Source organism: Drosophila mojavensis, unplaced genomic scaffold (genome assembly GCF_018153725.1).
Source record: "Drosophila mojavensis isolate 15081-1352.22 unplaced genomic scaffold, ASM1815372v1 contig_80, whole genome shotgun sequence".
In the NCBI taxonomy this organism is placed as follows: domain Eukaryota; kingdom Metazoa; phylum Arthropoda; class Insecta; order Diptera; family Drosophilidae; genus Drosophila; species Drosophila mojavensis.
The window spans coordinates 6,100,117-6,110,243 of NW_025318906.1; positions in this window are offsets into that span (position 1 = coordinate 6,100,117).

Genomic DNA, 10,127 nt, shown 5'->3' on the forward strand with positions numbered 1-10,127 from the left:
AGCTGTTTAGCTGTCATCTGTTTATCTATGGATACCCTGTAGAAATTGTAGCTGTATTTACTGCCTTTAAGTGTTGTATATGATAGATCTAAGAAATTAAAGATGATCAAATGATATTAATGGATAGCATGCAATATAATTTGCAGTTCATTATCTCTTTTAGTTTAATATCATATTTGGTATTTATGTATTTACTAGTAAACCCCTTAAGATCAGGAGTTTGTATTTCATAATATTATCCCAACTCAAGACTTTTTTTTCTCTTCTGCATTTTCTGATGGATTCCAACAAAAGCTTGCTCCCAGTTCCTAAGTTTGTATAGGGTATTCACCTATCGATCACATTTCCCATATGCTTGCTTATTATTTTTTAGGGCGCTGCACTTGTGGCAGACAACGATCCGTACTTGATATACATTTTTTTTTGTTACTTGAAAAGCGTTAAATTTGAATTGATTTTGGAAGTCTTTTGAAGTCATTAGAAGATTGTCGAAGCAGTGCGAGAGCACTTGGAGCAAAAGGTATGCCACATGGCATACATATAGATTCGTATTGTCAACAGTAGCTGACGATGGGCAGTGCTGGGTCTGAGATATGTAATCAAATTTATATCGAGCTTCTTGTTGCGTGGCCTGGCAAAGCTGTCGAGTCGTAAAATGGTAACATAACTGTGAGATTGGAGAAGACTTTATGGCATTTTTGGTGGTAGCGCGCGTTCTGATTTTTTTTTTCCAGTTTTTAATGTGGCAGGGCGTAAGCTATGCCTTTTATGTGAACCGACGGCCAACGAACGACTGGGCCCATATTTTAATAGCTATATCTATATCCATATTACTATATATACGAATACACCCATACATATATGTCTTTCGTCTTTGAAACTAGCCAAAGATCCAAGTGCGTGCGCATTTTTCGACAAGTTTTACGGCCTTTTTATGACTTAATCCATACCGAAAGGCAGCAATCAATACAGCAACAACAAATACAAACTATGTCTATATGTGAAACATTGTTAGGGTGCCTCAGCGTCATAAACAATCATTTCGTAGAGTCATTCATATTTCTGTTAGCATAACAATGGCAATTCGGACACAGACACCGGACAGGTGGACAGACGGGCACACGGAGAACAACAACGACAACGACAACGACAACGACAACGACGACGACGACTCTCTCCAAATCAACGTGAAATAAAATCGTTTAAAATAAATAAACAATTTACATTTTTAATCAATTGTGGCCAAATCAAGATCTGCAGGCATGATACAGCCGGCTGCCAAGCCACGGCACTACAGCTACCCCCCTCTCGCTCTGTCTCTTTGTTTCGCTTACTGGATATGTATACCCTGTAGACAGTGTAAAGAAGTTAATAATAAAGGGTATACAAATATCTGTCAAAGATAGAAACAGGTGTAGTCAAGACTCTGGGCCTTGCTAACAAGCTCAAATATTGTTAAGTAGTAAATTAGAATCGATTTCAAAGCATACACAGATCTCAAGGAACTCAGAGACCATACAAGCTATCGATATAAAATTTTGTAGATAGATGATATATACTATTACTGTCTTATATATAAAACTGATCCGATAACAACTAACCTTTATTACGAAATAGCCTGCCATATACGGATAGATATAAATTCCTTACGACTGGAAGACTTTGTATTATTAGAATATTCTAAGAAAACTCTTTTATTGCATTTCAATTAATTTGCGAGGTATTTGCTAGTTGATCCTATAGCATAAATCCACATTCCTACTTATTTCTTACGGCTCTTGGCCAGACAATAGACCAACTGGGGAGTGTCCGCAATCGAGTAATTTGAAAAATGTGAAACGCACAAATCAAACAAATCAAATCAAATCAATTCGTAATAAAAATAAACATTAAATTATAAAGCAATTTTGCAATGGAACTTCGCATTATTAGGCGTATATACATACATACACATATACATGTATGCATATAATTTCTGCCATTCATTGGGCATGATTCAGCAGCGACATCTGGCGGCTCGATTTGCATAATCAATTTTGGTCGATCTTAGCGAGCGAGAGGGGGCGCGGGAGTTATAGTATAATATCTGAGAAGTGTTTGCCCGAAAATGTTTGGAATCAAATTTGTGCCACGTCTTCGACTCGGCTTAATTGACAATCTTGTTCGGGCGCGTAACTTTTGACACTTTTGGCTTTGTTTTTCCTCTGCTTTGTCTTATCTTAACAAATTGCCAAGTGCTTAGCAACTGACAGGCCAGGCCAGGCCAGAAAGAGAAACAGAGAGATACAGAGAGAGAAAGAGTGAGGGAGAGTGAGTGGAGCAGGCATTAACGGTCACACATGACCATAACTTTCAACTATATGCTTTTATGATTGTATATATGCCATTGTCTAGTCGGTCGGCCGGATTGCCATGAATAACATTCTTAGGCCTTTGTTTTGTATAGATGCTTGGACAGAGTCTTTTGGCTGCCATCACACTGGAGGAGGCTGGAGCTGTCTGCAGCTACATGGAAATATGAAAACATTTCCGCTTTGGGGCTGAGCTCTCGCTGCTGCCGCTGCTGCTGCTGCCATTGCCGTTGTTGTTGTTGTTGTTGCTGCTGCCAGCCAGACCCTGTCGCGTTTTCCATTTGGGCATTAATCCAATAAATAATTCAATTGTGTCACAAAAATCAAATCAATTGCGTGGGCAGCAAACGCAAAACAATATGTGGCTGGGCTTTTGCTAACAGACAACCGTAAGATACATCAAAGCAGAGCAAGTTTTACATAATCCTACAGATACCAAATAGCGATATCAACGCGAACGCTCAGTATATCTCTCTCCCTCACTCCACTTGGATCGACTAAAGTCTAGTGCGTCATCAGCCAGAGAGAGAGGACGAGGGAGAGAGAGGGAGAGAGAGAGATAGAGATGGCGGCCAAGACAATGCCCAATTGGCCCGCTGGCTGATTTAAGCCGGCTGATATGCGCCTTGGCGTGAACAATTGCCAATTGGACTGCAGTCCAATTGGAGTCAGAACAACTGCGGCGCAGGGATTGACAGACAATTTATAATCCATAATGTTTAATCAAAGCCAAATCACGTTGAACCTGCGGCCTTCGCTGCAAATGACTTCATTAGCAAAGCAGCAAAACTGAAAACAAAAACCGAAAATCGATAAACAAAAACAACGAGCAATAAATTTCGAGCAGTTTGTTGCACAAATGGCTGCAAGGCTGCGACTGCTGCTGCTGCGGCTGCGGCTGTTGTGGCATTTATGAATTCATGCTTTCAATTGCAACTAGCAACAAAGAAACTCTCAAGTGTGCTGCACCCGCGCCCAAAACCGCAAACGTTTGCACCTAATTAGATGGGGGCCAAGTCTCTAAAGAATATAAATTCAGACTTCAGACTACTCTCTATCTATCTCTTCCTCTCCCTCCCTCTCTCTCTCTCTGTCTTTGTGAGAAACTTTGCGGGCCATCAGCGCATCAATTCGACTCGTCGTTGCTGTCATCAACAACATCTCAGCTAACTGCAGCCTTAACTACAACATTTACTGTTCGTACCGCTACGCACTGGGAAGTGGGCAATCGAGCTGAGCTGAGCTGAGCTGAGTTGGACTCTGGCTGCCTCTGGCCTGGGCCAAGTTTGGTCTGTGTAATGGAACTGTCGACAGTTTGTTGTTTGCAGTTCACAGTTGTTGCTTTTGTTGTTGTGCGTTTGTTGTTGCTGTTATTGAGGTGGCCCCATTATATAGCATCCTTAGACAGTGCATTGCACTTGCAGTTAGAGATGTGCTTGCCTTAGGCTGAAAAACGGGGCACGATTCGGAATTGTTGGATATCAAATTAGAGGCAGCAAGAGTTTTTACCAGGTTGCAACTATTATTAACTGAAAACAATTTTTAAAATATTTTGCCCATTCAAATAGAGATATAGAATCAATCTAAAACAGACTTAAAATAATATTGTCATGAATTTTTTTTGGAAAAAACTCTGTAAGTTCAGAGTCTTTCAAGAACTATTATACTTCGATAGACATATTATCATGACCTTTTTTTCGCTTTGGACTTCTTATTGATCAGTGAATGTATTTTATAAAATATGTTGCTTGCCACGCTCTCCCCCTTGAACTCGTGTCTTTTCGTGTCACGCCTGGCAAACCAACTCTATATCGAGCAACTTCAACAACAGCAACATCAGCAACAACTATTGACGCGCGCGAGCCTTAAACAAGCTGCTAGTTTGTAGCAACAACTGCTAAAAGTTGCAAGTGCTTAAAACTACTCTACACCTAAAAGAGTTGAAGGACTAAGTGAAGAACTATGACATAAATGGCATAAAATATATATCTATATGTGCCAGTGTGATAAATTGATCTAAAAGAAAAGAGTTTTAGATTAGATTACACCAATCAAACTCGACTTCCTATTAGAACTCTTGCTCATAGAAACATCTAAGAGTATTGCAAAACCATCTTGAGTGGTTGAGAGATGTCTAGGCTCTCGTATTATGTTTTATTGACAACTTGTGATCATGATCAGTGCGTAATGAGTGTTCGCTTTATCTCAGGCACTTGTTGGACGCGCCAATTGAGTTGGGTTGGCAAACCCAACCTGCTACAACCTGGCCCCCCCTCCCCCACTCCTCTCCACTGCACCTCAGTTGCGGCTTGCAGCAAACTGTGAAACGGGCACTGGGCCCGCTTCAAGTGCCAAAAACGTGGCAGACGCCTGTCACAACAGGCGCTAAAACAAACAGCCCGAGAAACTGTACGAACGCTAACCAGCTAAAGGAGGCCATGATACAGTGCCAGTTAAATGCTAACCAGGAACAGCCACAGCCACAGTCACAGCTACAGCCGCAGCTACAGCTGGCAGCCCTTTCTCATTTCTCTCCGGGACGTGGACTGTGAGGCCGGAGTTCTGTCAGGCGGCTGACAAGCGTGCATCATCGGTCCAAAAGCGCGCTTGTCATGATGCCAAATTGTTGTTAAGTTTTTGGCCAAGCCTGTGGAAGCGCCCGAACATGCGTCAGAGCTGCGCGCACCAGTTGGACACGAAAGCTGGTCAAATCCAACATAAATAATGCATTTTGCGATCACGGCCAGCGACCACATAGTGTGTTCGCACTGCTGGGCAGTACAACAACAACAACAAAAAAAAAAAAAAAAAACAGACGAGAACTGACACTCAAGCCGTATTTGGGTCAGTGGGATCTTCCGGTGGAGCAAGTGGAGTGCCATTGCCTGTAGATGAACTGTAGCCAAATTAGCTGTCAAATTGGCGATCGCAATGCCGATGTGCGTTAATTGTGTTGTCAGCGAACGGAATGGCAGACAATCAGAGACTCTGTCTCACTCCCTGTCACACACGCACATTATTAAATAACAATAATCAATAAATTGCATTAGTTTTCATTAAAAACGTTGAATCGTACAATGTCTTAATCCGGCAACAAGGCGACAATTTCCGCCAGTTCCAGTTCCAGCCAACAGTTTCAAGTCTTCTTCTCATCCTTGACTTCATGCAAATTATACGAAACATGCAGCAGGCCAAAGAGAAAGAGAGAGAGAGGGAGACAGAGAGGGGAAGAGTGAGGATTGGGTGGGGAATTGGCTGCGCTAGAGTCACAGACAGAAGCGTGCAGCGAGGCGAACATTAACTGCGCTTTGCTTAAAATTTATGTTAATCGCTTGTTTTACTTTTAATTTCGCACTTAAAATTGTCGCCATGCTCCGTGCAACAGCACCGACTAAACCATCCACTATCTGCGCGTCTACGCAGACTCCAGGGACTAGAACCAGTTTATTGCTGTGTGTGTGTGTGTGTGTGTTTGCCTTGTCTCTAGGCGACGGGCAGACAGCATCGATAAATTTTATCGATTCCTTGCTGTGGGATTTTAAAACACATCAAAAGACAATAAAATATATCACAAATACGACGAGCACACACGAGGCGCAAAATGTTTTTTAGGGAACCTGTTCTCCTCACATACGCAATGCGACAAAAACAAACTTAACTGCACTTGGCTACGGCCCTCGCTCCTTCTCAGGCTCCGTCTCGGGCACCATCTCGAGCACTGGCTAGATTCTGATTTCCTATAGCCGTAACGCATAACGTCAACTATTCCCGTTGGCTTGTTCTACACAGCGATTTCCCCCGTCTGCCGGCTGCCACCTCTAATCCGCCATGAAGCGAACTCTTGTATAGTTATTTTAGCATTTTATGTGTCGTCGATTGTTGTGGGGATTTGGCTGGCTAGTTGGTTGGCTAGCTGGCTAGCTCTGGCCGTCACTAATTGGATAAGGTAATCCCAACAACAAAATATGAAATCGCTGTTCGATATGGGCGCCTTGTGGTTTAGCTCTGGGCGCAGATTTTATGACGCACTTCACAGAGTCGGAGATCAAAAATTAAGGCACAATGGGGCAAGAGCGACAGACGGACAGACGGACAGACGGACAGGCTTTGCGACCCATTTATAATTAAACGTCAAATGCTGAAAGCACCGCAAATAAATGTCAAGAGCAAACGAAACTTTACATAAGCCTCACATGACAATTTTTTTTCTAGAGTATCAAAGCTTAAAAAAAAAAAGTGTTATATATATATTGAATCTATTCACAGTTCAAATGGGCTAAAGAAGTTAAAGCCGAATTGGAATTGTCAGTCATGTTGGGGGCTAAGGCGTTGCCACACTCTGGCGTGGGCGGATTAACATACACACGCACACACGCACACACACACACAAACACAGTCGCAGTCGCAGCTCAAGTCATTTTAATTGAAAATTGTCAACAGCTTGTGCCCCGCAACAACCCAAACACTTCTAATCAAGATCAAGTACCAAGTTATTTTTATTTTCTTTTCTATTTTTTTATGCTCTTTTACGTTTGATACTATTTTTTTTTTTTTTTTTTTTTTTTTTTTTTGGGTGGGCGTCGTTGACCAAAGCTGCGTTTGCAGCTGCGCTCAAAATGCGGAAATGTTGCACGGCGAAAAAAAGAGGAGAGAGAATTCTGAATTTAGTTCTATTTGGCTTGGGCTTTGGCAGATGGCGGCCTCTTGTGGGCAAATGCGCAATGCACACGTAAATTAGCATAAATAGATTTCAATCACTGGGCAATAATTTCATTATGAGAAAGGCACAGGCATAGGTACATCTATATATAAATATATATGTATATACATATATCTATCTATATAGAGTGCGGCTCACACGCATGTGCCCCAGCGAGCGATCGTTTTATTGATTTTTCCCAAGTCAAATATGGCTTTGAACTTGGACTTTTGCGCCAATAATACACTCACACAGCAGGCAGGCCAGGCCAGGCCAGGCCGGGCTAAGGCCAGTCAGCCAAACAGACTGCCAGCAACAACAAAAACAACAACAGCAGCAGCAGCAGCAGCAGCTAGCGATAACAAACAAACGAAATATGCAAAAAGCGCATGCAAGGCGAGATATGCTAACAAGACAAGGCGCACAACTTGCAACTGGCAAATGCAGAAAAAAATACCGAAATAAAAATAATACAAAAAAAGTAAGAAAATAAAAATATTAATCAGCCATGGGAGGCCGGGGCGGCAAGTGAGCGGCGGCCAGCCCCGGCACTAAAAACGATTAATTCGCAGCGGGGGGCGTGCAGCTACAATGAACTGTGCCTGAGCCAGTGCCAGGGCCTGTGCCTGAGCCGAAGCCGAAGCCGAAGCCATTGCTCGTGGCCGTGCCGATGGAACTCATACGTAACTTCTAACTTACGTGTTACGTATGACATGCATAACAAGAATGTAACCTAAGGGGGACAGAGAGAAGGAGAGAGAAGTTAGTGTAATTTCCCATAATGACAGAATGCAAAAGCATTCTTACTTATATTACGTATTACGTAATAAACATTACGTACAGAGGGAGAGAGAGAGAGAGAGGGACAAATTAGTGTAATTGCCCATGACAGAGTGTAAAAGCATTCTTACTAATATTACGTATTACGTAAAGGACATTACGTATAGAGGGAGAGAGATAGACAGGGAGAAGTTAACGTAATTGCCAATATTGACAGAGTGCATAAGCATTCTTACTGATATTACTTAGAGTTAGGATAGAGAGCATGAGAGAGACACAGCATAGATTATTATTACTAACATTACGTATTACGATCGTGTAGGCTGAGAGAAATACAAGACAGCGTAGAACACTACGTAAATTTATTTATTATGTATGACGTAAGACGCATTAACTGCAAGGAGTGTGTAACGTAGACTAGGTGAAAATGAAGAGATAGAAAAAACATCAGATGCTCTTTCAAAGACACGCTATGATAGAAATACTCAGAGAGAGAGAGAGAGATAGAGAGAGAGAGAGAGAGAGAGAGAGAGAGAGAGAGAGACAGTGAGTAGAGAGAGGGAGAGCAGAATATGAAAATTACCCAATTGTTTCCTACGAAACCTTCATTAATGCTTACGGCTCTTACGTATTACACAGCATTACGTACACGAACGTATTAGAGTAAACTCAAGAAGACCACTACGTAAATGATAGCATACGTTACGTAATATATGTTACATGAACCACATTTTATACAAGGAGAGTCCGAAGACTGTTGCTAATGATCTACAGTTATTTATAAACATAATTCCTTAAAATTTTTATAGTAATGTTTTATGGCAAAACTATACTATTCCAGCTGTTGCTAAAATATATAAATAACAAAACAATGAAAAATTAATTTTCTCAAATGAATCTTTCCACATTTTGCATTGTGCGAAAAACAAGTTCTCTCGAACAGAAGTTCAAATCAAAACCGTTAGCCGATCCATTGACAATTTGCTGCAGAAAGTACACATACATACACACACACAGACATGCACAAGCACGTCTTTATACGTATGTATATTCAATATACAATATATTTATATAGTGAGCCTATACAGTTGTTGGATTTGTAGCTGCTTAGCGTTTTGCGGGCAGCTCATCATTTCGACTGCTAAAGTCATTTCTCATGTTGGCAAGATTTATGGCTTCCACCTTCTCGTCGCATGTGGAAGCCAATGCCAGCAGCAGCCGCCTGGCAAACGCCTGATGCGCTGCCGTACAGCAGCAGCAGCAGCAGCAGCAGCAGCGGCATCAACTCGTACAACAACAACAACAACTGCAGCAACAGCAACAAACTGCCATTCGCACTAAAATTGAATTCTGCGTTGTGTGTGCGTTGCGTTGTGCGGGCCACTCGCTGCTCCCGCTATGATTGATCACTAAATTGCACAAGCTTAAGCGGCGCAAGCCCACGACGCGCCCGAAGATGAGGATGAGCACAGGAATCTGGGCACAGAGCGAACTGAACTGAGGCAAGAGCCAAGAGGCGGCAACTGCGGTGCCTGGGCACGGCCTTTGATGGGGCGCATGGGTTTGGGGTATGGCTACCTCTGCTGCTGCGGCTGCTGCGGCTGCTTGTTGTTGTTGTTGCACATTTTTGTTGCATGCTTACAATCAGATCTGTCAGATCAGTTTCCTCTTTGGCATCGGTTGTTGTTGTTGTTTTTATTTTTGCTTGTCTTTTTGGCAGTTTTGTTTTGTTTTGCTCATTCGCGGCTCTGCTTTGGCTGCATTGGCTGTGGCATTCATTTAATCCGGCCTGGCTACCAAAACGTTGCATCTACAGCAGCCCCAAAACATTCAGGGCGTTGCATGGGGCGTTTTATTGTTATATCGACACCAGCAGTTTGTGCGCAGTTTGCGTCATTTGCATTAGCCATACACACATATACATACATACATATATAGATATATAAACATATATACATATGTATATGTGTGTATATAGACTCAGCTGAAGACCACCAAAAAAGGTTCGACTGGAGCAGCCATTAAAATCGCTCATTGAAAATATTTTAAGTGTTTTTTTATATGTCATTTTATGGGGCTGGGATATGCCCAGCTTATATACGCTGTCTGGGCTGTCTGGGCCGTCTGGGCTGCTTGATCAGCTCGTCGTAGAATTTGTTTATCGTTAATGGCTGCATTTACGATGTGATTCTTGATGGAATATATATATATAAATATATGTAGATGTATAATAATATGTATATGTGTATGTGTGTGTGTGTATGTGTGTATGTGTGTGCGTGTGGCTGCTTCCTGTG